This window comes from Mus caroli, chromosome 4 (genome assembly GCF_900094665.2).
Source record: "Mus caroli chromosome 4, CAROLI_EIJ_v1.1, whole genome shotgun sequence".
NCBI classification, from domain to species: domain Eukaryota; kingdom Metazoa; phylum Chordata; class Mammalia; order Rodentia; family Muridae; genus Mus; species Mus caroli.
In genome coordinates, this window is record NC_034573.1 from 96,390,365 (window position 1) to 96,416,480 (window position 26,116).

The window sequence follows — 26,116 nt, forward strand, 5'->3', positions numbered from 1 at the left end:
GTACCACATTTTCTGTATCCATTCCTCTGTTAAGGGACATCTGGGTTCTTTCCAGCTTCTGGCTATTATAAATAAGGCTGCTATAAACATAGTGGAGCATATGTCCTTCTTACCGGTTGGAACATCTTCTGGATATATGCCCAGGAGAGGTATTGCGGGATCCTCTGGTAGTACTATGTCCAATTTTCTGAGGAACCACCAGACTGATTTCCAGAGTGGTTGTACCAGCTTGCAATCCCATCAACAATGGAGGAGTGTTCCTCTTTCTCCACATCCTTGCCAGCATCTACTGTCACCTGAACTTTTGATCTTAGCCATTCTGACTGGTGTGAGGTGGAATCTCAGGGTTGTTTTGATTTGCATTTCCCTGATGATTAACTGTGTTTCTTACTGTGTGTTCTGTCCCTACAACAGAAGAAGAGCAGATGGGCACCTGGTCAGAGAGGAAAGTGTCTGCTTCCATCTGACCTACATGAGGAAGGGCAGACTTCTGGCTGAGGATTCTCTAAGCAATATTAGACAGACCTCCTCATCACCATCATCACTATATCATCATCACCACCACCACCATCATCATCATTCGCTTCATGCTTGCCTTTCTTAGGGTCTAGTGTCTTCAAAACCCATCTGTTCATTTGGCAATCCCCTTGGTAAGCGATCAGGGTTCAGCTTCTCCCTGCTAGCCCAGTCCTAATCTACCTTCTGAAGTCTTGGTCATATCCTGCCAGCCTCTTCCTCTTCCCTTGTTGTACCTGCTTCTCCCTATACACACTCCTGCTATCACTTTGAGCTGGTGTTTGGAAAGAGAATGAAGCCAAATGCCCCCATATGTGGTGCATTGAGTTTACTTGAGAACTTTTACAGGAGAGATTTCCCGAAAAAAGATTGGCCTTAGTGTCGTTTCCTGCTCCAAAGTCTGCTCATTACTATAAATTGCTTTAACTTACCAGATAAAACATATCCTGACCACAACTGCCATCGCCTAAAAATTAATCACCAATTACCATGCAGACCAGACTCAGAGAGTTGCTTGTCTACCCCTCTTCTCACAGGGATAGTTCCCATTTTGTAAGATTGTAATAATCCCAAGGGCGGGTTCACTGGCAGATCGATCTTCTTCCCAAAATGTTCTTTGTTCCCCAGGTTACCTTTTATTTGCCTAAGTTGTACTAATGTAGTAATTTGGAGAGGTTGTGAAACCTTTAGGAGGTGGCACCTTGCTGGGGGAAACACTTCATGAGGGCTGGGTTTTGAGAGTTTCTGTCATCCCCCAGCCCCACCTCTCTGCTTCCTACAAATAGCTAAAAATGTGATATTTCAACTTTCTTACATCATACCTGCTTACTGCCATGCCTTTCCTGACATTATGGAACCTTTTTCTGGAATTGTAAGCCAAAATAAAACTCTCCTCTAAGTTACTTTAGGCCATAGTGCTTTATCCCAGGAACAAAAGGTAGCTAATACAATGAGCCAATAAAGTCCCTCCAAACATTTGGGGACCTACACACTAAGAAGATGCTGAAGCCATGCTATTATATAGTGCTGAGAAGTAGCATGCTCTTTTCTGTAAATGGGGAGCTACAAAGACATTCTGACGGTCCTCATGGTTGCCTGATTCTTCTTCATTTCTGAGACTTATTTCTGTCCTTAGCTCTTGAGTCTCTGTGTGACTATAGAGCACGGTCCATGCTCAGAGTGGTTCATTGCACGCAGTTATTACTCAGTGAGTATTAGCAACCATTATTCACTCAAGCCAACTAAATGACTGTGGTAACTCTGGTTTCTCAAGGATGGCTTCATATGGCAAGTGCACATATTTTCCCAGCATCTCTTCTGTCTGCCTGTTCTTCCCTCCTCTCACTTCTTCCTGCTAGTTCACTCGTGTATATATGTCAGAACTCAGCTCAAGCACAAGGGAGAAAAACAAGAGTAACACAGTGAATATGAATCTCACCTGCAGTATGAACATGTGGGAAAATGATCTCAGCCTCAAAGCCCGCATAGGATGCCCTTCCTTTCTCCCCAGCCTAATTGGGCATCCTTTGCTGAGCATAGTTCTAGCTTAGCATGATTTGCCAACATTGCTCTTCCTTCTCTTTTTTTAACTTTTCATTTAGAGTGACATAGACACTTTGGTTTTGTGTCCTTACAATATTCAAATTAAATATAACTAAGTTCATCAAGAGAATATACTGTCTGCTTCCAATGGATAGCAATCTATGACACATTTTCCCAAATAATAGCCTTATTCTTATTATTCTTTTCTTTATGATAATTAGCTCTAGATGTGTATTTTGGCATAACGCTTTTCTCTCTGATATTGTAATAAAGCAAGAACAGCATGTGAAAAAGACTGATAACCCTTTAATTTTTCTAGGCTAAAGTACTGATATAAGTGTGAAGAACACACATCTCCTCTTTCCTGTGTATCAAATTCATTTGTCCTTAGGCAGTAGGGGAAGCATCTGAAGCTCACCAGTGAGCATGCTCACAAGAGAGAGGAAGCGGTCCCTGTCTGCACTCACTGATGGGGCTGTGGTCCTCAGAGTCAAGGGAAAGGAAATAGGGTAGAGATGAGCACTTAGTGGAGCTGCTATGCTCCGTTCTCCAGGCTGGCAGCTCCTGCAGGAGCCTCCTGCCTAAAGGATCTCGTGAGTCACCTGGACAGGTGATTCAGTCCATGCAGTAACCACCTTCAAAGAAACAAGGTTTAATGAGGTCAAGTGACATGGTGCCATCGCCCACAAGGTGGGATCACAAGTTACCTTAAAGCCAAGGAGTGGATGCTCTGTCACACAATTCCACTTTTGTAAAAATGTCTGTTACCAGAGTTTTAACTGGATGCTGAGAATATGAGTTATTCGTGGCATTGTTAGTTTTCTCAGCTTCCTGTAGTTAACATACATTACTTTTTACAGTTAAAAAAATTACATTTTTTTTCTGTGTGTGTGAAAAAAGCAATCCCCTTACATCAATAGGATTGCCGGGGGGATTTTATTCTTTGAACAGCTAAGTGTTAATTATAAGGATCCTTATTTCTTATTAATGTGCAGTCGGAGATAGGATTCAGGCAATTTCCCCAGCTTCTCACTATTAGTTATCAAACTAGCTGCCCGGATAACTTGTTCCTTCACACAGGTGACAGTTGCCTGTGCTACCACTTCCAGGCTCCCAAAGCCCTCCAGGAGCTTCCGTATGGGGTGCCTTTGCTGTGCTTAGGGGTTCTTCCATCCCTTTGAGGTACAGTTTCCTCGTCTGCAAATGGGGGTCAAAGCCCTCACTTGAAGACTGAGAGAGAACTAGATGAGTTGGTTGCAGCTACCCCTCATGGCAGTGACTCCCCACAGCCAGGGCAGAGCAGCAGCCGGCTGTGGAGTATAAACTGGACCAACTTCCTGCATGCTGATCTCCATTCTGCTATTTGCCTTGAAGCTATAGACAAACTCTTCACCTCTCTGTGTCTCTGTAAACTAGAAATATGTGGCTATATAGTCAGTGTGAGGCATAAATGGACTGACATAAGGAAGCATTCGGATCAGTGGTCTCTTGTTTGCTGGGACTAGAGTAGGTGGTATTGGGAGTTGTTTCTGTGGGTATTGTAACAAGAAGTATGAATGTGCATTTCACTGAGCAAGAAAGATGCCGTGGAACAGAGCCACCAAATAAATACCAGCATCCGTTTCTTGGGATGCCTTTCAGAAAGAATAGGCTTCTACTCAAAAGCTAAGCCAGAGCTTTGAACTGATGCCACTCCCTTCCCATTAAGACATTAGATGGCTGATCACTTATATTCTAAAGCTTTCTGGAAGGCAGACAGGCTGATTTGGAGAGTATCTGTTAGTTATATGGTAGAGATAAAGGGACGACAGTTCCCTCATATAGATGAGAGGCTTGCCAGGTAAGCACCTCTCCCAGCTACCAAAGAAAGGCAAACTGTGGCTTCCTTATCAGCTTTTCCAAATTCAAAACAGATGGGGATTCACAAGACATAAAATGCTGTCAGATATCAAACAGAAGAAATGAAACCAAGTATTTTATTGTTGTGGACAGTTTGGGAGAGTTGTGAATTTTATTTTTAATATGCTGTGATAGGGCAGCACGTGTATGGAGCCTGGGAGGGTATGGTGGCGGTAAGGAGGGGTTCTGTTTCATTCTGTATGGTCACCCAGGCTTCTCTGAAGAAATAGCACTTGAGTAGGACCCCAAATGAGAAGATGAAGCAGTGTCTACGCAACCAGGAGTGGCAAACAAAAGTCATGACATCAAAGCTGCTTGGAGATTCAAGTGAAAAGCTGATCTGACCAACGGTATGAGTATGGTATTAGACTGTACAAAATTGGTAATGACTGAGGCAGGTAAATGACCCCAGTGAGGATTCTATTGTCTTGATAGATTGGAAGATACCATTTGCCATATTAAAGTGCTTGAAGAGTTGCTTCTTGGATGATGGCAATGGAGTTTGGGTTGGCTCAAACTGGGAATCAAATTACAAGGAGTAGAATTTGTCTCTTGTTCTACAGGAGCACACTTGGGAAGCATTGAACTCTTTGGCATTGAAGGTGTGACAACAAAAGCCAGATGTCACTCGTGATGGTGGAGTTCACGCTCTGGGGCTAAGGACCTGAAACATTTGTAAGTTGTCTCTAGCTCACAGAATCTGTGCTTGGGGAAACATGTTCTGAAACAGTGGGGCAGAAAATGTCTGAAGAGGACATGATGTGTCTCCGTAGGTGCCCTGGTTCTCATCCTTACCCACACTGGCTAGCACTAGCTTCCCCCTGTGCAATGTCTTTCAAGAGCTGTGAGGATTTCTGTTTAAACAGCAAGCTTGAAGCCTGGTCTAGTTAGTGACTTATTTGCATGTCAAATTAGGGTTCAAAGAAATGCAAATATGCAAGCTTATTTGCTCAGATAAATTTGCTTTAGTAACCTGGAGGAAACAGTAGGGTCTAAAACACTCAAACTAAAATTAATGAGGCCATGGTGGCCTGGTGGCTCTTCTCTCCTCCCACCTTTCACCTTCCCTTTCCCCATCATGAGTCCCTGCAACTCAGCAAACACTGCTGATTCCTGCTGTCTTAGAGTCACAGGAAGAGCAGTAAACAGACCTGGCAAAACCAACACCTTTTGTTCCATGCAGAAGTAGGCCAAGAGAACAAAGGGGATGAAGAATGAGAAGTTCAAAGTACAATAACTGAGACACATAATAGGAAGCAAGCAAACAAGCAAAAAGTCAAGATTACCCTACATCTGACCAAGTAGAGAAGGACTTTGGAATCAACAATGAATTTTGACTGGCTAAGAGAAACCAGAAAAGAAACTCATTATACTGCTTTCCTTCCTGCCACCATCTCCCCTGCCTTGGGCTCAGGCTCTGAACTGGACGAAAAACTGCTTCTCATCCACCTTGTTAGTGCCACAGCATGTGCCATTAGATAGGGACCGTTGTCATCATACTGGAGGAGATGTATGATTATGTACACTGTGCTTGAGCTGAGGTGGGGGTAGCATGTCATTAGCATACCCAAGGTGGCATGGGTAGTGCTCTGGTAAAAAGCCTTCAGCGAGCAAGGCTGGAGGCAAGAAAGTGGAAGTCAGTTGGCCTTCACAGCAGTGTGAACTGTCCAGGGTGGCACTTGATAAGCGAGCTGTCTGGAAGGAGCAGAGGGAGACTGAGGGGTGGTGGGTGATTGTAGATAGCAAGAAGGAGGCTCTGTGAGCAACACTGAAAACTCTGGCAAGGGCTGTGAACCTCATTCCCTAGGAAGTTGGCAGCCAGCCCTTACAAGTTTTCCAGCATTCAGATGACAAGATCAGAGTAATATGGCTTCATTGTTCTCTCCTTGTCACAGTGGAGGCTGTGACTGTCACTGGTGATTAAAGGACCACGGAGTGAAAGAGCCGCTTTAGAGAAGTTAGAATGACAGTTGACTTGCAGGGTGTGAATATGCACTTCTGTGCGTATGAGCTGGGAGACTCACCCCCACCTCCATGTCTTTGTTGTATCTTCTATATACACCCCAGCCTTCTGAGTAACAAGCCCTAACGTCACCCTTTTAAGAACTTTAGGTTTTAAAATTATCCTCTGGTTCCAGCCTAACATTCTTGGTGTTTGAAGAATAGCCTTCCCCATGAGTCCCCATGGCCTCAACTGTTCCCCTGAAGCCTCCTTTACTTCTTTTCAAGGTGCCCCACATAGTATAAAATGCAGTTTAATTGTGTGGGTCTTTTCTCTTATATCTTTGGTAGAATTTACAGACTCCATATTAGTGAGATTTATTTGTACTACATTTATCTATTTAGTCTCTGTGTGTGTCTATGCATGTATGTCTCTGTATGTTTGTGCTTCTGATGCTGTCTCTCTCTCTCTGTGTATATCTGTGTGTGTGTATGTGTGTCCGTGTTTCTCTGTGGGTGTAGGTAGATATGTGCAGTGAACATCAAAAATGACTTTCAGCAATCAGTTCTCTCTCTTTTCAATCATGTGGGACCTGGGGATCAAACACAAGTCGTCAAGCTTGGCTGCAAGCACCTTTATCAGCTAAGCAGAGTAAAATATTTTATACACCCAGCTCTAAACGCTAGGACCTAGCCACAGAACATGGCATAGTGTGCTTAGAAAAACCCTAATAGATGGTCGGCTGAGTTGGAGAAAAAGGTAGGGATGGATGGAAAGAAAGATTTCTGGTTTAATCTATTGTGAAGAAAACAGATTCATCATTTTAGTGACCATGAAAGGATACTGAACTCCAGGAGAAAGACCACGAAGGGCAGGACGTGTCCTCTTCTGTGTCTTGGGCTTGAGGTCAAATACTCTTATCTATGTCTGTCTGGCATGCTGGCCCACAGACAAGAATTCCCAACACACAACCTGCTAAGTATCCAGTTCTCTTGGACTTCTACAAGAATATAACTATTCCTTATAATTCACACACTTAGTGTTAGGAAGCACACACACACACACACACACACACACACACACACACACACACACTGACTCCTGAGATTACCTTCAAGGTCTGTTAGTACAAATAACTTCCTTCAAATTGTATAGAATTCTCTAGAATTTGATCACTAACTACTGCTGGTTCCAAGGAGGTGATGAAGACCATGATGGTGACCTTGCACTGTATCATTACCTCCCTGTGGCATTTCATAAGAACTCTAAGTCACCTGTTATAATCAATGCCAAGGAGTTCTTCTCCCTGTAAATCAAACACAAGGTAATGGATATTGTAATTACCTCAACTTACCCATTGCACATGCATATTTCAAAATATGTTGCTTACCACTGATAGGCATGAATTCATTCGCCAAGTGAAAACTCAACCATATTGCCCTTAATGTGCAATACAGATCTACATGTGGGTTAGATAGTAACATGTTTGATGGAGAGAAAACAACAAAGAGAGAAGGTAGGTGAGGGGGATGAGGTTGGAGGCTTTGGGGGAGGGCCTCAGTGAAGAGGTGATAGGGTATAAGACTGTGAAGCAGGGAATGACTGGGATAAACAGAATCTAGGGAACGAGATGGCCAGGCAAAGGAAACAGCCTGTAGGAAGGTTCTAAACTACAGGCTGCCTGAACACTGAGGAATAGCCCAGTAGCAAGTGTAAGACCTTCGTGGATAATGTGAATGCAAACTAGAAAGGCATAACATTATAACCAATAAACCAGCACTGTCATCTGAGCTCAGTGACTAAACTTGGTTACATCATTATGTCAGCCATGCCTCCTCAATCTTCTCTATAAAACGGGAACACCGATTTTCCTGTCAGGCGCACGGGAGATTATATAATGATAGGCCTAACATGGAAATGGCAGATGGAGCCCTGACCAATGCTGGCCATGCAGTTCTACCCTAAGCATTCTCCTGGAGAGCCTCAGTTTGCTCCTTCTGGAGAAATGGACCACACACCACCAGGCAGAAGCCTGCAGACTCCGTTGCCTCCTGATACCCATCCTAACGATGATGCGCTCCTCAGACCTGCACCAAGCTTCCCAGTCACCTTCCCATTTGCTTTCAGCAGTCCATGGTGAACGCTGGAGTCCAGGAGATGCTTCCGGAGCGACTGTGCCACGGGCTGCCAGATGGAGAACAACTTGCGCTTGAGCAAACAAACAAAGCCAAACAGTTTCCAAGTTGTAGGCCTTTTGTTTATGTGAGCAGGGACATGAGCAAACACCGGCTTGGTTCAGTTTGAAGCAGCTTCTGGAGGAAATGCTGGCACTGCCGTCCCTAATTACATAATGTCTGTCTTCTTTGGCAATGGCCTTCTTATTATTGTCCTTTGTGTGAAAAACATCAAGTTTGAGACTACAACCTTACCCTTGTTAAGCTATTTTGTGGACCTATTTCTTAGTTCCATCCAGCCCAATTCCTTCCCAATGTTCTTTCCCTGGTTCTCTGAAAATAGTTTCTAGTTGATTGTTAAAGTGTTCAGGTAAACTTGTAAGTGGCAGATTTACTTGTTTCATAGATAGTTCTTAATCGTCAGCTTTAAATCTAGAAAGGGACTACACCCAGGGGTGGGTATATAACTATCCCCTGCCTTCCAGAAAGTTGTAAGAGGCAGATACATCAGATAATAGTCAGACTTCTTACAATCAGATGCACTTGGATATCCATCCTAACTTCCAGCTTCCTTTGTGAAACTAGGCAAGTTATTTAAAATTTCCAAAGCTGTGTGTGAAACAAAGGACATAATCTCTAACTCCTGTGTGATTATACAAGTTGAGTTAGCCAATATTTTAAAAATACTTGTCACTGTCCATAGCATAAAGCACACATTAAAATATCATCAAATGAGGCTGGAAAGATAGCTCAGTAGTTTTGAGCATTTATTATCCTTGCAAGGGATCCTGGTTTGGTTTCTAGCACCTATATAAGAGCTCACAGCCATCCCTAACTGCAGTGCCAGTGGAACTGAAACCCTCTTCTTAACTCCATGGACACCCCATGTATGCAAACATATATGCAAGCAAAACACCCATGCACATCAAAGTTTTAAAAATCGTTTTAGAAAACCAACTGCTGTTAACTAGTAGTATTATGATACAGATGAATGATCAATTTCTGGGATAGAGCAACGTGGAGTTCCTATAGTGGCTGGATCCATGGACACATGAGTTTTGCAAAATGGTCAAAGAGAGGGGAGACACTCCAAACACAAGGGACAAGAGAGCAGAGGCTGGAGACAGGGCTGCGAATTCATTCAACAAATGATATTGAATTTCAATAGCTCACGAGGCATTATACCAAGTTTTTGGGAAGAGAGTGAATAAGACAAGGTCACCCACCATAAACTCAAAAACTAAGCAAGAAAATTAATAAGCAAGAAAAATGTTTTGAAATTGTGTCTGTGATAGAAGTGGAGTGATTTCAAATAGAGCAATTAAGCACTTCTGCTGGTGGCATTATTTTATGTAAAGTGGTCATGAGTGGCCTCTTTGAAGGAGATGTGATTGAGCTGAGCTCCAAAGAACAGGGTGAGGCCACGGCTGGCTTTGGAATTCTGCTGGGGAGATCGAATGAGACAGGAGAGGCGTTCCATGGATTTGGCAAGATGGAAGGCAAGAGTTGTGTGGACAGAAGCAGCTTGGGGATGGGTTCAAACTGTGACTGGGAATTGCAGTGTGTCTAGCAGGCTTTTTGTTTAAAGTCTTGAAGCTAAATACAGATTACTATCAGTGTGAATCACAGGAGTACGTATAAAACTGTCTGCCTCTTTGTGTTTGTTTTTTGACTTCTGCTGTCTGATTAAAAAACAAATAGGAAAGTGAGAGTGCAGAGACAATAAGAGACATTTAGCTGGAAGACTTGCAGTGATGCTGGGCAGTGACTCGGTGGTGGATGGAGGAGCCAGGAGAGGTTGCTGTTCCTTTTAAATGGGAGCTATGAGAGTGTATGTAGCAGATGACTGAGTATCTCAAAAGAAAAGGGTATGTGTGAAGAACTAACATCTGTGGCAAGTAAGAAAGGAGGTACCCAAAAGATGTGGGCTTTGCCTTTGAGGGGCATAGGAAAGCCTAACACATGGAAGGGGAGGGAAAGACAGGTACTCAGGAACAGATAGTAAGCAAAGGTTCATTTAATTTGTGTGGGGGGAAAAAACAATAGACCACCCAGTGACTTCTGTTTCCAGTAGAGTCTGAGAGGAGGTCATAGGGTAGGGTGAGGGTAAGCAGGGGATATGAGGGTGTGTAGGGACACAGACAGAGAAAATCATGGACTGTTGACTCCAAGAAATGTGGAGTCAGATGCCTGAAAGCCATGAGCCCAACAGAGGACTGAGAATTCTGAGTCTAGATCTAGAATTGCTTCCATTCAATCACATTCTTTTCAGTCAACTCAAGGTGTCACTGAAGTCCTTTGGCAGCTCAGATCAGACTCATCGGAGGTGGAAGGGCTGTTGTAAGGAAATGGATGGGAGATGGTATGTGTTACAAAGCATTTGTCTGTAGACTAGGTGGTATGCCAGGCACTTCATCTACAATACCCTATAATGAGATTTAAGCAATGAGGTAAATGAGGACCAAAGACTCTGAATGCTCTTTCACAGTATATATGCATGTGTGTCTGTATGTACATGTGCACATGTGCATGTGTGTCTGGATCTGTGTGCATGAGTGTACATATATTTAGGTATACTAGATAAACATTCATTCGTTTTATAAATCTACCTTCATATGTAAACACACATAAATATCTACATGTGCATTTGAACTCTGATGAGATTCCATCACTTTCTCAAGAAATGCATAATCTGTCAGTCTAGCCAGAGAGATGCATTTGATGTACAAAGAGACAGAGAAGAGGTCAGCAGACTTGAGCATGTGAGCCAAGACCAATCTGCTGCTTTGTTGGTATTATTATAAATCAAGTTCCAATGAACCACAGTCGTGCCTATCTGTTTCAACATTGTCAGCTGTTCTATTACGACAGCCACAGAGTCGAGCACTGCACCCGGGAAACAGCAGCATCCGCATTCCCTCTGGCCACGTCTATCCGCTCCTCCAACACGTGCATTTCAGCATCATCTCTGCATTAAGCATTATCCCGGGTGCTCAGGATACAAGAGAAAATGCCACATTCAGATCTTTCTGCTCCTGTGGGACAGAGATCAGCAGAGGTAGGATTAAAATATGAAGACAGAAGAAAAATCAGAGTATTGAAGTAGTAATAAGAAGGTTCAGGGAAAGTTTCAGAAACAAGAAGCAGGCAGAGTGTCTGGCAGACTGCAAGGAGGGTGAGCCAGAGGACCTGACTACAAATATCAACTGGTTCTCAGTCTCTTCACAGGGTCTCCCAAGAACCTATCAGAAATACATAATCTTCAGAGTAATATTATTAATAGCTATAGCTTTTTTTTTAAAGATCAGTAGTGTTTGCTTTGTACCCTAAGTCTCTGAGGTATCTAGTTTTTGATTCTTGGTTACTCAGATTGTGTCAGGGTATGCGTTCCTTTTTGTGGAGCAGGCCTTAAGACAAATCAAGACACTGGTTGGCTATCCCCACAAGTTCTGTGCCACCACTGTCCTAGCATATTCTTGGGACTCTTTCCCTCCTGTTGGGTTGCCATATCCAACTTTGATATGATCGGTTTGCTTCATTTTACTCTATTTCATTTTGTCATGTTTGGTTGTTGTCTCTTGAAAGCCGTTTCTCTTCTAATGAGAGCTAGAAAGGGAGTGGATCTGGAGGGGAATAACTGGGAGGAGTGAAGGGAGGGAAAATTATAATCATTCTCGTAGCACACAAAATGTATTGTGAGAAACAATATTTTTAATAAAAGGAAACATTTAAAATTAAAAAAAAAATACATACTCATGGGTCAGAGTCTGCTCCTGCTAGTCCAAATTCACAAGGCTAGGACACTGGACTCATGCACTGACCACTTTCTTAGATGCTTCTTAAACGTATCAGAGTTTTGACTTAGCGTGGTAGACGTCTATTGGTGTCTGATGCATGGAGGAGTACACTGGTACATGGAAGGGAATGAGGCCTCCTCAGAGGTTAGCAAGACAGGCAAGGAAGTGTAAAGGTGCCTCACACTCAACACTCAAGACAACTTAGCATTCACCACAACAAAGATTTATCTGGACAAAGCTAAGAAACCTGTGACAGTGTGTCTGTTAAGTGTGATGGCTCATCTATCTACACAACAAGCTACACTGAGTTTAACTCAGAGAAGATCCCCACACATCTATCTGCAAAGCAGGACAGTGCTAAATGCACGGTGCATAGGACAGTCAGACTCTACACATAGCCCAGCCCCCACACCATCACTTCCTAGTGAAGACTGTTGGAGCCTAATAAAGACTACCTAATAAAGACGCTTGAGTATATCCACCTGTTTGTGATTATGTGGTCTCTAATTATGGCATTTGGGGTAGAAACAGAATGTGTTGTGAAGTAATGACAAAATTAATAGAGTGGATAACTGGGTGGTGTTAAGTGACCAGAAATAGCTTATGGGAGACAGGACATTGCCTTCAATGTCAAAAGAAGGATGATTATGTCTATAAGAACAGGAGAAACTCTTTGACCCAGGCAGAGATGGTACATCCATCCCTGCAGTAATGGGTTAACTGATTTGGCTAGTATAGCAAATTCATGGAGTGTGGTAATAGGTAGTAATCCTGGGAAGGTTGTTTAGAGCCAGATGGTGAAGGGGCTTGAATGCCAGGCTAAGGACTTTGGCATTTTTCCTGGAGGCAGTAGGGAGCCATTTAAGATTTTTTTTATCAGTGGGATTATATGCGTAAAGCTTTGCTTTAGGGAAATTAAACCAATGGAAGAATGGAAGATGGATAACAGAAGAGGGAGACTGGAGGTGAGGAGAGTCATTAGGAGAACATTGAAAAGATCAGGAGAAATAATGGGGGCTTGGATATGGCAGAAGCAATGGTCTAGGAGAGATAAGAGTTTGAGAAGACAGGAAAACTGCAGGGACTGGCAACTGAATTGAGAAATGGGGTATCTCACAGGGATGATCCCAAGAGGATGTGAGGATATCCTAACTGGGCATCCAGGGATGTAAAAACTTAGAAAATGAGGATGGGCACATGGGAAGTGCTGTGGAGTCTGGGAAGGGCCAGCTAAGCAGGTGGTTACAATAAAAGACCTGTGGAAAGATTGGTGATGGCAAAGTAGGCTTCCAGAATTTGCCCTTTTTTCTAGATTTGTTTTTGTTGATGTGATTTAAAAACCATGATGTTTATTACTAGAGAATTTGAACAGGGACTTGCAGGAACCAAGGACATTGTTGCTGCCTCATTTCCAGGTGGGTGTTTCCTTATATAGTGGGAGCCACCTACACAGAGAAAGGCATCACCTAAAGTAGTCCAGACCCTACTCCATCAGTTAACAATCAAGACAATCCAGCACAGCCACCATCAGATCAGCATGATCTGAGAAGTCTCTCAATTGAGATGTCATTCTCAGCAAACTCTAGGCTGTTTCAAGTTGACAGGTGAAGTTCAGTGGGCCAATGGCAAGACCACATGACCATTGATTGCTCCTAATGTAGTAAGTAATTCAGATCATTCTATTTTACACATGCATACACAGACACACACACACACACACACACACACACACACACACACGTGCTCGAGCACATACAGAGGCACACTTACGCATCAGACTCCTTCTCAGTGTATGTATACTGGGAACAAAATCTTAAGTTATATGTGTGTGTGGAGATTGGGTTACTTCACTACACGTAGAAAAGTTTATTATCGAATACCCAGAAGATGGAGTGGGGCTATCAACATCTACTGACAAAATATTACTGAAGAATGAACAGAACTGAACAATCTGTTCTCATTCCAAAGCCCCACTTCTAAATATTTTTAGAAACACCCACTAGTACTTCAGAGGAGGGTCACAGTGAAGGTGACTATGCTGGGCTCTCTCATTCCTCACTTTCCATCCTTCTTTTATTTCCCAACAGTACAGTGCAAAAGTAAATGACCTTAGAAACTATGCTGGGCTCCAAAGGACTTTGGTACATCAAGAAGGATTTCCCAGAAGCTAAAGTTAGCAGGTCAGAAGCACACCGAAGGCCCTCTCTAGTCAAAGCAGAATGGAAACCAAAGTATTGTTCTACATCTTATTTCTCAGTGTGAGAGGAGCTGCTTGGGAGAACAGTAAAATCGGGACTTGTGTTAGTCTTGAAACCTAGATAATTATAGAAGAAAGCTAAGCACATGAGCATCTGTGTCTAACACTTCCATCCTCCACCAGCTTCTTCCTATAAGACCCCTGCCACACCTCTCTCCCTCCTTCTCTCTCTCTCTCTCTCTCTCTCTCCCTCCCTCCCTCCCTCCCACCCACCCCCTCTCTCTCTCACCTCCTCAGGGATAATCCTACTCATTCTGGATCTCTAGCCTGGTGTCATCGTGTGACCTCAGACTTGACAGAAAGTTCTCTCAGGCCTGAATCCTACTTCTGAGATAGAGTAACTGTGTGACCTTAGGCAAATCTCTTCATTTCCCTGAGATTTAATAGTCTCATTTGTTGTCCTGAGAATTAGATTAGTAAATGAGTGAAGAGTACTCCACAGGGTGCCTAGTGTGTAATGGATACTTGTTTTCAAATAAGCTTTCTACTTTATAGCAGCTCCATATTTACTAAAAGTAGCAAAGGTTATAGAATTCCCATATAACCCAAGCCCAATTTTCTCCAACAATAATATTTTTCATTCATGTGCTATGTGTCCGTCACAATGAAGCCAAACAGATATGTTATTAGTAATCAACCCCCATACTTAGCTTTCTTTGGCTTTTATCCAACTCATTCTTTTTTTTTTCCTGCCTCAGGATCTTATCTAAGATGTCCCATTACATTTCATCATCATGCCTCCTTATGTTCATGTTGGTTATTGCAGTTTTTACATTTCCCTTGTGTTTTCTTAGTTTTTTTTGTTTTGGTTTTGTTTGGTTTTGTTTGGTTTTGTTTGGTTTTGTTTGGTTTGGTTTGGTTTGGTTTGCTTTGCTTTGCTTTGCTTTGCTTTGCTTTGCTTTGCTTTGCTTTGCTTTGCCTTGCTTTGCTCTGGCATTGTCAGTTTGAAGCATGTCTTTTAGAATAGAATACCCCTCACCCCTCAACCGAGAATTGAATGTCTGTTCTGCCAAGCAACTTGGACCTACCTGCGAAGGGCAAGGAAGGGGGTCATGCTATGGTCAGCTCAGAATTATAGGCAGGTCATTTTGACACCGTGTAGATAATAGACGAGAGCTATAAGGGTGAGTGACACAAAGAAGAGCAAGAAGCTGGCTGTGGTGCTTCACAATTGTATTCGCAGTACTTGAGAGGCTGAAGCAGGAGGATGGCCCTCAGTGCAGCCTCCTTACCCCCACCAAAGAGAGACAACTTAAGAAGTAGTAGAACCATTTGAGGGGCACAAACCAAGATAGTAGTGGCTCCACTGAGAGTAATTAGAATGTGCTTACTTCTCAGAACCTGGACAACAAGAGAGAATAAGGCTCTTATATTTCTTTTCTCCCCAGAAAGTAAAGTCTGAATCCAAAAAGGAGAAGGGATTCCAAGAGAACGCCCTAGGGAGACGTTCATGATCGCCCTAAGATATGAGTCTTTAGAAACAGAGTTTGCCCGAAAAGTCACAGAGACAGAGACAGAAGAGCATTTATATATGATGGTAGCCACTTTCGTATGCAAGTGTAATCAAAGGTAATTATTGTTATAGGATAAGGAATCTGGGATTCAGAGGCAAGCCGAACACTGACTTCTGCTTCCTCTCCTTTGATGAATTAGCTTGTTCCATCCTAAGTTTATGTTTCTTTGCAGAGTCAGAAAGACAGTAGCACCTAGCTCTTGAAATTATAAGGACAAGAGCTGATGCATTTGTCACAGATATATGTGTCACCTATTATTACATTCAAACAGGTTTCCTTTGTATTTTTTCATTTATTTTTTTTATTACTCTTTCTAAAGTCTAGCATTTCCTCTTTGTACCCAGAAACTTAGACATGGAGAGGGGAAAGGATTCACTTCAGATTAAAGCCCTCTCAGAACAGGCTTCAGACCCCAAAGGCAGACCCTCTCCAGTAGAGTTGCAGTGCAGTACATGAACAGTACAGGAGGAACATGGAAGTAGTCATTGCTCAACAGCATTCCTTCCTCATTTAGTAAATACTAATTTAAAGTGTCATTTCATGACGAGCATTAGAGCTGACCAGGAGAGAGGACTGTCTCAGATAAACATAGTTTACCTCATACACTCAACATTCTCTATGAAGAGACAGGTAAACATGCACATGTAAAGTAGGCTATTGAATATGTATGCTTATGATAATGTGGAGGCATCTCTGTTGAGCCTGAAAGATTCTGCTTTAACTCTTTCACTGTCTTACCACAGTGGCTGTCTCTCCTCCACTACTGAGGGGAGAGAAAAGTGAGGCAGGGGTAACTAGGTGGGATGGTACAGAAATACAGGCACAGAGTTCCTTCTCAAGTTGGAGTAACTGTGTTTTAAAATTATGTATGGTTGGTTTGGGTAGAAGTAGGAGGCCAACATGGAATTATAAGGAACAAACCAAGGTCAAAAACAAGTTCAGAAGAAAGGACTGATTCTGCCATGCATGGCCTTTGAAGTGTTTCGGTGTCTTCTGACACTGTCTCTGCCACTTAATTTCACATTAAAAAAATCAGGCTACTCTCAATGAGAATTATGTTACTGATACCTCCTTTGAAGTATGATCTTTTAACATGGGCATTACATGTATTGTGGGACCAGAGAACCTTTATTTAATCATGCTACAACTCAGGTGGCCTCCAGCCTTTGGCTGATCAGATATCTACTGTTTGATTTCTACCCAATCCTTTGGATGTATTGTTCCCTCAAATTAAATGGCTTAAAGCAGCATTTAATGTTTATCATGATTTGATGGAGTGGTTAGAGAGCCACCTGTTTAACAAGGGATCATTCAAGCACTTGCTATTGGATAGAGGGGGTCATCACAGTTGGAAGGCTTAAATGGTTACATTCATATGGCTTCCAACTGGTGTTGACAGAGAGTGGGATATTTCTGTGACACCTTTTGTTCTCCAAAGAGTTAGACTGACAAGTCCATGGTGGTCTCTGGATACCATTCCAACAGTAACAATAAGATAAGGCCTCTTCAGGGCTCATCTCTACACCTGATCAAACATCACTTTTGCCACTGTCTTGTCTCTGTTGAAAACAAGCTGCGAGATCTTTCTAGAACTGGGGCATGGGACTGGCAACATGGCTGATAAGGTAAAGCTGATTTCTAGCAAGTCTAATGATCAGAGTTCCATCCCCAGGATCCACATGGTAGAAAGCAAAAACTGATAGCTGACAGTTTTCCTCTAACCCCCACACATGCACCATGACAAGTGGGTATACACAAGTGCACACATTAATAATAATACATAACATGTAAAGACATTTTGAATAGGTTCTGCCTCTGGGTAGCAGGAATGTCAAAGCCACGATAGGAAGGGGTGCCTATGTGGGGATATAAGAGACCTGTAGCTTTTAGTCTGTATTAAGGAAGACTCCACAGTATGATTCAATGAACATTTTCTATGTAATTATGAGAGTCCAACATGGCCGAGGTCTTGCAAAGGTCAAGCAAGTACTCTACCCCTGGTTACACAACCCAGCTTCTGCAATGAACACCTTATAAATTAAGTTTTGTTTCAGAGTCTAAACTATTATTTTCTCCAGGCCAGCAAGGTGGCTCAGTCAGTGAAAGAGTTTGCAACCAAGACTGACAATTTGACTTCAATCCATTTAGTCACACCGGTGGTAAAAAAGAACAAGTTGTCCTCTGACTCCCATATGTGTGCTATAGCACAGGCATAGGCACTTGTGTGCATACACAAACAGACACACATGGGAAACATTTATATTCCAGTTGCCCTTGCTTGACTTCCAAAGGTTGAAAGTAAACATTATTACTGAAGACATGCTGCACTTCAGACACAGGATCAAGACTCTAAATTCTAAAGCACCTGAACTAGACGGGACCTGAGAGCCTCCTCCTCAAATACTAGCTTTCATAGTACCAGAAGCCATTGGTACTGTACAAGCTACCAATAGAGGGAGGCAACCAACAGTCCTACCTAGCAAGGATGCTTATGGACCACAACAATGACCAGCATGACCCAATAATCCTAAGGCTGCAATAGTGGCACCCATTTCTTCTTGGTGGTAACCAACAGCTCCATAATATACTTAAAGCCTATTACACAACAATAAAATCATGCCTGGTATTAGAATCCTAGCCAACTACTAAAGGCTACTGAGGTCACGAATCCTGTAAGAGAACCTAAAACTAACACTTTACTAAACAAACGTAATTCCTAATTACATCCTAAATATTCATCCTGATACCCATGGATAAGTATTGCTCTCACCTCCACAAAGACTATGTTCTTTGCATCAGACAGGGCATAGACAAGCTTGTTAGTGAAAGTGAGGGCAAGCAAGCAAAAAGCTTCCTTCATCCATGTCCTTCTAGTGGGCTGCCATTAGAAGGTATGGCCCAGGTTCAGGTTGGGTCTTCTGACATCAAATAATCCAGATAGAGAGAGGGTTTTCCACCTCCAATAATACAACCAAGAAAGAGCTCTCACAGATGTGGCCACCTCCTTGGTTTTTAGTTCATTCCCGAAGTAGTCAAGTTGACAACCAATATTATCTAGCACAAGTCCATTCTGGTCTTCTTGACACACAATCATATCTCCTTAATCCATGTTTAATTTTCAAATAAAAACAATAGCCAAATCACAGACTATGAGAGAAAAACAAACAAACAAAAAAACAAAACAACCACTCAAACAGCAAAAAAACGAGGGATAATGTGTTACCTTAACCCCTACTACAACACAACTCCTGCTCAGGAAACATCAGGAAACAGGGTGTGGAATGATTCGAAGAGCCAGAAGGAAATGGTGTTTGAAGTGAAGTTGGGTCTCCTAAAAATGTCAGGGAAGCTACACCCATGAAATCTCAGGACCATGATTGCCTAAACAACACTGGAAAAAGGATACTGCCAACACACGTGCTAACATGAAAAACAAACTAACTACAGGCAACTAAGGAATGCTGAGAACAGAAATAAAGTCCTACCTGGGCAAGGGATGACCAAATGCTTGACCAATACCAAGTTGTCACTCCTGAAATCAAATACACTCAAGTAACATCATATGGTCAGAATAGACTGTTTCTACAAATTTAGAAGGGACGGGGCAAAATGGGGAGAGAGAGAAAGGGAGGGAGTTGTAACACCAATTAAAAAATAAAAAGATACCTTTTTAATTTAAGAGAGAATAAAGGAGTAGTAGATGGGAGATGTCAAAGGGAGAAGAAGGACAGGGAAAGGATGCAATTATATTTATTCCAAATAGTAATTTAACTGGCCAGGTAAAAGATGGAATGTATATTAAGGCTCTCAATTCAAAGGGGGCTTGTTTCCCGAATGCTTGTAGATAAGCCCTCACTGTCAGAGGGTTCCCCATTTGCTCACTCTAACAAATACTATTCAAATCAAGAGAAAGATTTTTTTTCCTCAAAGAATAAAGCACTTTAGTAGCAATGAGTTGGACTTTCCTATGTCTGATTAAGAATAAGTTTCTCTTTGGCATAAATGAAATCTTGAGTGAGGAACTGGAGGCAGACCAGACTTCAGATCCATCTACCACACAAATCCCTTGTGATTTGAATATATGAATTTGTTGAGATTTCCTGATGGCTAACAATATGCCTTCATGTTAGCAATGACAAAAACCTAATAGCTGGGCCTGGTATTAAAAGGGAAAAAAGTAGGGCTCTTTTTCATGTAATTGAATTCTTCAATCTTGCACTGTATTCATTGAGAAGAACTCTTGGGATGAATTTCTTTGAAATCTCTGCTACTGATTTTATTTTCTGATATGTTGACCTTCTTCATCTCCAGACATGTTGCAAGATTGGCAGGCTTCGTACTCTGTGCATCAGATACAGCAAAAGCTGTGTTAAGGCTCCTGTTGTTGAAATTTATTCAGTGTGGATGCTAATGAAGAACGTTAAAGCCATCTAGTCTGGTTCCTTCCTCTTTTTCTCATTTCTCCGTAAGGGGAAGAAATTGCATCTACTTAACAATGAGAACAAAAATAAAACCAAGACTGCCTGCTTCATTCAGGATCTGTTCTGATTTTCACTCTCTGTTCTATTTTGAGAGTCAAACTATAAATATATGTCAAGGATAGAGGTGAATATTATTTTTATTAGTAGAGATGGAATGGATAAATATCTTACTGGTAATTACCTGGTTTAAGTGTTCTCTGATGCATCCATTTCTGTAATGCATGTATTTACCATTTATCAGACATCTGCAATGTGAAAAATACCAATCCAGGCATTGGCAGTGTAAGTGTAAATTAGTCATGACCCTTCCTCAGCGTAGCTCACAGGAGTGTGGAGGATGGATGTGGACCAATTTGATCAGTTCCTACTGTTTCACCTGGAAATGTATTTAAAGTAACTAGAGATCAAAAGTGAGGGGGAAAGATACTATATTCCACTTAAGCAGTATACATAATGAGAAGTTCGTGTTGTCTTTTTATTTTTATTTATTCTTTGTCATCATGCTTTTTTGTTTTGTGTTTTTTGAGATAAAGCCTCAGTATACTATCCAGGCTGACCCCTGACTGGTGTTCCTCCTATCTCTGAAGGGCATGAACTACCTGCGACACCAGGGGAGCAAGGCATTCTTCATAGACCTGCTGCTTGGGAGTTGAACTAGAATCAGCTGCCAACCCCCTTGTTAGTCAGACTCCCACCTCTCTGGGTTTTAGCCCATGTCTTTAGAAAATCACCAGTCCTTGGTGAGCTCAGCCTCTCTCTGACTTGATGTTAGTGGCCATGCAAGTGACTGCAGCTTCCTCCTAGTGGATCTAGTGGCCTCACTAACAGCCTTGAAAGCACTGGCTTCCCACTCACCACCCACTCCCCTGGTTCAACCCATGTGTCACTCCTTATAATAAATATTCTCAGCTTTCTCCACTCTTTCTTTTTCAATTCCTGGTTCCTTCCAAACCTATTTCCTAACCTCTGACTCAGCAAAGGTTTCTGCCTTCTTTTTTTTCTATGTGATATAAATCCACAAGAGAACTCCCTCACCTCCTCCCACTGTGCATACAATCCTAATTGAATGTCCACCCCTGCCCTCACCCTCTCCTATTGCACAGGAGGAGTGTGCTCTGTGTACCTTGGTGAAGGCCGCTTTCTGTCTGCACAGCAAGCCTTGCTGGTCTCCCTTCCGCACAGTCATCTGGATTCATTCTGCATCCATTTTATTCTAAAGCACTCACTAAAGCCACCAAGTGTCCCTGATGGCATAAGCCTGCCTCAGTCCCCATCTAGACCCCTCTGTCAGGTCCATCTTTTCCTTTTTCCACCCCAGGGGACACGATTCTCCTGGTTTGCCACTCCTCTTTGCCTAGTCCTTCGCACCTTCTCAAACTGACTATTAAATGGTACTGTTTAATTTTTTTAATATTTAAAATGCTTTATTATTTTATAATAAAATAATACGTGGTTGAGTGTTTTATGTGCACCACATATGTGCAAGAATGTAAGGAGGTTAGAAGAGGGCTTTTGATCTCCTAGAACTGACATTACAGGTGGTTGACAGCTGTTATATGGGTGCTAGAAACTGAACCTGGATCCTCTCTCTCTGTAAGAACAGCAAGTGTAGTTAACCACTGAGCCATCTCCCCAGGCCCTGCTGTGGTTTCTTTAGACTCCCAATATACTTGTGCCTCAGAATTCCATGCATGTACAGGTTCAAGACGCAACAAATTCCACCCAGATTGCATTTCCAGTGCAGTCATCTTGAATCAGATCCACGTGTCTGTCACTTCACTTCTTCACGTAGGTCTTAGTGCCTCTCGTATGCAGCAAACTGGAAAGGGCTCCTGATTGGGCTCTAGAATTCACAATTTATTACTACATCAGATCCTGTTTTCCCTGGTTAAAAATAAGCTAAAATCTGAGTATTCTTTTGCCATACACTTTCCCTCAAGCCTCATGTAATTCCTGAGCAAAGCCTCTAATTTCTCATTTTAAGTTCGTTTTGATACACCCAGTTTTTGCACTTCCACTCTCACAAGCACCAGCTGCTGCCATCTCCATTCTAGGTCTGCTGTGGTTGTCTCTTGACTGCCATTATGATAGCCCCCTTCCAGTTCACCTTCCACACAATTATATATATATATATATATATATATATATATATATATATAGAGAGAGAGAGAGAGAGAGAGAGAGAGAGAGAGACACATATACACATACACATACACATACACATACACATACACATACACATACACATACACATATACATATATACATTACAGGACTGATTGATCTCTGCTCTGATTAAAGTCCTTAACAGTTTTCTGTGTCTGGCAGGTTGAAGGACATCTTCAACATTTCCTAACAACTTCTCTGTGATCTGACTTATGCTCCCGGGTCCACTCCCCACCCCGGTGATCACGGCCCCTCCCACCACTGCTCTCTGCTCCAGGAATGAGGCAAGCATTCCTCTCTATTGGAACATCAAGTTGTCATCAATGCTTTCTTAACCATCCGAGTGTGCACAGCAAGTTCCTTCTTTGGGGGAAAACATCCCAGGATCTCAAGACCAATTCACTTCTTGCAAGTATATGCCCCCTGCCACTGCTATTTTGATGGCTATTTGTCAAGTGTCTGTATCCACCACTAGACTAGAAACACCGTGATGATGGAGCAGAATGTCTCTGTGACCCACTGCTGTTTTCCTAACACCTGCCCTACTGTTTAAATGAAACAAATAAATGCACGTATACTGTTAGAGATAATGGTTTCTATGAAGAAGAGCAGTGAAGTAATGAGAATGGAGCAAAGTTAAGGTGTGCTGGGGTTCTTTCGTTTAGTATCTAAAAGGCTGGTTTAAAATAGAAGGGCTTGGCCTGTAGGAACATTCGAACAGGGACCTGGATTACGAGAAAAGAAGATATGGAAAAAACTGGGAGGAGAGCTCTCTGGGATGAGTGGGAGCTGATATGTAAGGAGATGGGCCTGGTGTGAAAGAAAGCTAAGAGTTCTTGTGGACCAGGAAGACAGTCTTACCAGCACAACAGCAGGCTGGAGAGGAGGGTGGGAAGTTCAAGTAGAACTGTGTGAGGATTCATACTTCAGCTCTAGAAAGCACTTTGCATGGCACACACACAGGAGCGAGTATGTTTTATTGAGATTCCAACTCTAAGGGATCCATCACCAGCCTCTAAGTGACACCCAATGCAAATCCCTTTTTCTTCCCATGCCCAGTTTTCTTACACTGATGAAGAGAGTTCATTCAATTGTCTCTAATATTCGTTCTAGATCTAAAATCTTTTTGTTATGAATGTGATTTTAAGAGAACAGTGTGGAAAGTCCTTATTTGCCGTTGTGATTTTAAGCAAGCAACCTTTCTACCTGGGTCTGTTCCAGGGTTTGGGAAAAACAGGACTAGTCGATTTCTCTAAAGATGGGTGTGCTGCTCAAAAGACCAAAATACAGTGAAGGAGGCTCTTTGTAGAGTGTGAAATGATTCATAAACTTGCATCTGGAACTTACTAGAATTTTCCGTCTCCTGGGTCCTGTTTTAGACTCTTCTCCTGTACAATATCATCCTCACAGCTACCTCAAGGTACAGATCTATTTACCTGAGAATAACAAAGGCCCACATGCCCTTGAGAAGCCAAATGGCAGAGTTAGTCTATGTTGACGAGCCTTGCAGGTTCTTTGTCACAATGCAACTTCAGAGTGGACTTGGTAACAATAGTGGCATTGTCTGACACTGGAGTAAGCAGAACCCACACACTGTTTTTTGTGGGAACTAGGGAAACCTTAATAAGACAGGAAGGACCTTGCATGGGGAAGGCTACTTAAAACTAAGATTCATATGTAAGCCACAGACTCACCACCACTAGGGAAAGCAATATTTTCACTATCATGTTTCCTAAACCCTAATCTGCATAGTTTTTCCACATTTTAATATCTGGAAAATGAGAATATATCCCAAAATTGCTGATCTCAGAATAATGAGCTTCAGTAGCACTGCCCAGCTGGCCAGAGCCTTTCACACCGCCATCTCTTGACCAAGTTATGCCCACAGCCACTACAGCAGGCACTCACTTTGACTGACAGCTCAAAGAACTTCAGGAAAGATTACACTCTGATTCTGCTTTGAAATGAAAAGTTATTTCTACTCCGAGGGGGAAGAAAACACAGGAAAACAAGGGCAGCACGATAAAGGATACAAACACATCTGAGGGATTTCTCAGTGGGACTAAAATAAAAATATGAGTGACAAGAAAGTATTGTCATGGCTTTTCATTGAGGCACATGAAAGACTAGTACACCTTGTAACCAATGCCTCTTAAGCAAGATGACATGATGAATTTCAATTAATCTAGGCAAAGCTTGTATTTTTAGAAGCTGTATCAATCTGCATTGGGCTCTGGGTTCACTTAATTTTGTACAAGTTAAAGCCAGCTTTACAAACTCCAGCCATCCTATTTCTATGGCATTCATCATTTGAATGGATGTTTTATTCCTGCCTCTTTTTTCTCTCTCCATCTCCCCCCAGCCCCCGCGCCCCTGTCTCTGTCTGGGTGTCTGGGTGTCTCTCTTTCTCCTCTCTCTGACTCTGTTTCTCTCTCTCTCTCTCTCTCTCTCTCTCTCTCTCTCTCTCTCTCTCGTTTCACTTTTTCTTTCATTCTCCTGCGGTGGCACCACTCTAATCTCAGCCCCGTGTCCCAGGTTGTTGAAAATTAGTTTAAGCTTTGGCTTTCTTACCCCACATAGTAGCCACAACTCCTGTCATCACGGTGATGGCTCCTGGTCACCCAAGGATGATCTTATTATCTAAGTATGTTATTTATAAGGAATTTCACAGCTGAAGTGAGGTACAGAATGACCTACTCTAAAACAAGAACGATTAACAAGTTTGGAGCACAGCCAGGCTTGAGAACAAGGTTGTTATTGGCATGATTTTAATCATGATAGACAATTAGCCAGGCTTAATTATATTGAGACGAAAAACCAGAGTGAGTGGCAGTAATGAATTTCTCCAGGAACTCTCCTGTGCCTCCAACTCAAGCTGGCTGACCTATAAAGAGTGTAAAATGATAAAAGATGTTTGCGCACATGTACAGGCTGTGTTTACCTCGAGGAACAGCCAGCACGGGGAAGGGGCTGAAGGACTCCCTCTTCTATCGGGACCTATCATAAGCACATACGGGATTCTCCAGCTCCACTGGCATTTCCCCATCAGCAAAAGAGATGCAAAAGAGAGGAAAACATCTTTAAGCTGAACTTGGGCACATTAAATGTTAATGTGATTATGTAGCTAGGGATTCTTTAAATGTCGCCTGTGGCTGAAGTATTACTGCAGTTGTGTGTTAGCACTTTCTGGTGTTATAAAAGCTTAATATTTTCACTGACTGTGTCAAGCCCAAATAGAATACCCAGAACTTCAATAGAATCAGAGTGATTAGAGTAAAAAAAAAGAAAGATAGAAAAAAAGAAAAAGGATAAAAAGAAAAATTAACAATCTGACAGTCCTTGCCTCTAGGTTTGGAAATGAAATTTAAAAGAAAATCCTCCCAGAGTCTCTGGTCTCCTTTTCCATTATGGATTTTAATTGACTTATTATAATTGAAACATGGAAGAAGGAAAAGTTCTGTGGAATAATTGAAATCTCTATAGTTTGTATAGTTCTTTAGCCTTCATAGAATATACTGATATTTAATCTTTATACCAAACGTAAATACATAGTACCCGTACACACTCATGCACGCATTCATACACAGAAAGAATAAGCTTTTGGCCCATGTTAAGAATTAAAAATGAGAAAGCTGAAGACTAGACATTGGGATAGCTCAGTCAAATAGCAGGAATATACACTAAGCCTCTGATCACAAACACAGGTGATGTTGATTTCAGGAAAACAACTGCCCATGCAGGGGTGCTTGCTAACGGGGAGGCTTGGCAGTGTGGTGACTGCCTCAGTGGGAAGGCACATCGGGCTTTGTGTCTGGGTTGTGACTGTAT

The 26,116-nt window shown here is 42.2% G+C and overlaps 1 protein-coding gene across 3 annotated transcripts in view; it reads left to right on the forward strand.

The window, feature by feature from the left end:
• The window catches only part of Dab1 (DAB adaptor protein 1), an 853,780-nt gene that overhangs the window by 385,408 nt on the left and 442,256 nt on the right, over window positions 1-26,116 (forward strand). For all 3 annotated transcript variants that reach the window (XM_029476417.1, XM_029476418.1, XM_029476419.1), the window contains exons 9-10: window positions 4,170-4,307; window positions 4,521-4,632. The gene's annotated coding sequence lies outside the window, so the exon portion shown is untranslated. The remainder of the gene's footprint in view (window positions 1-4,169; window positions 4,308-4,520; window positions 4,633-26,116) is intronic.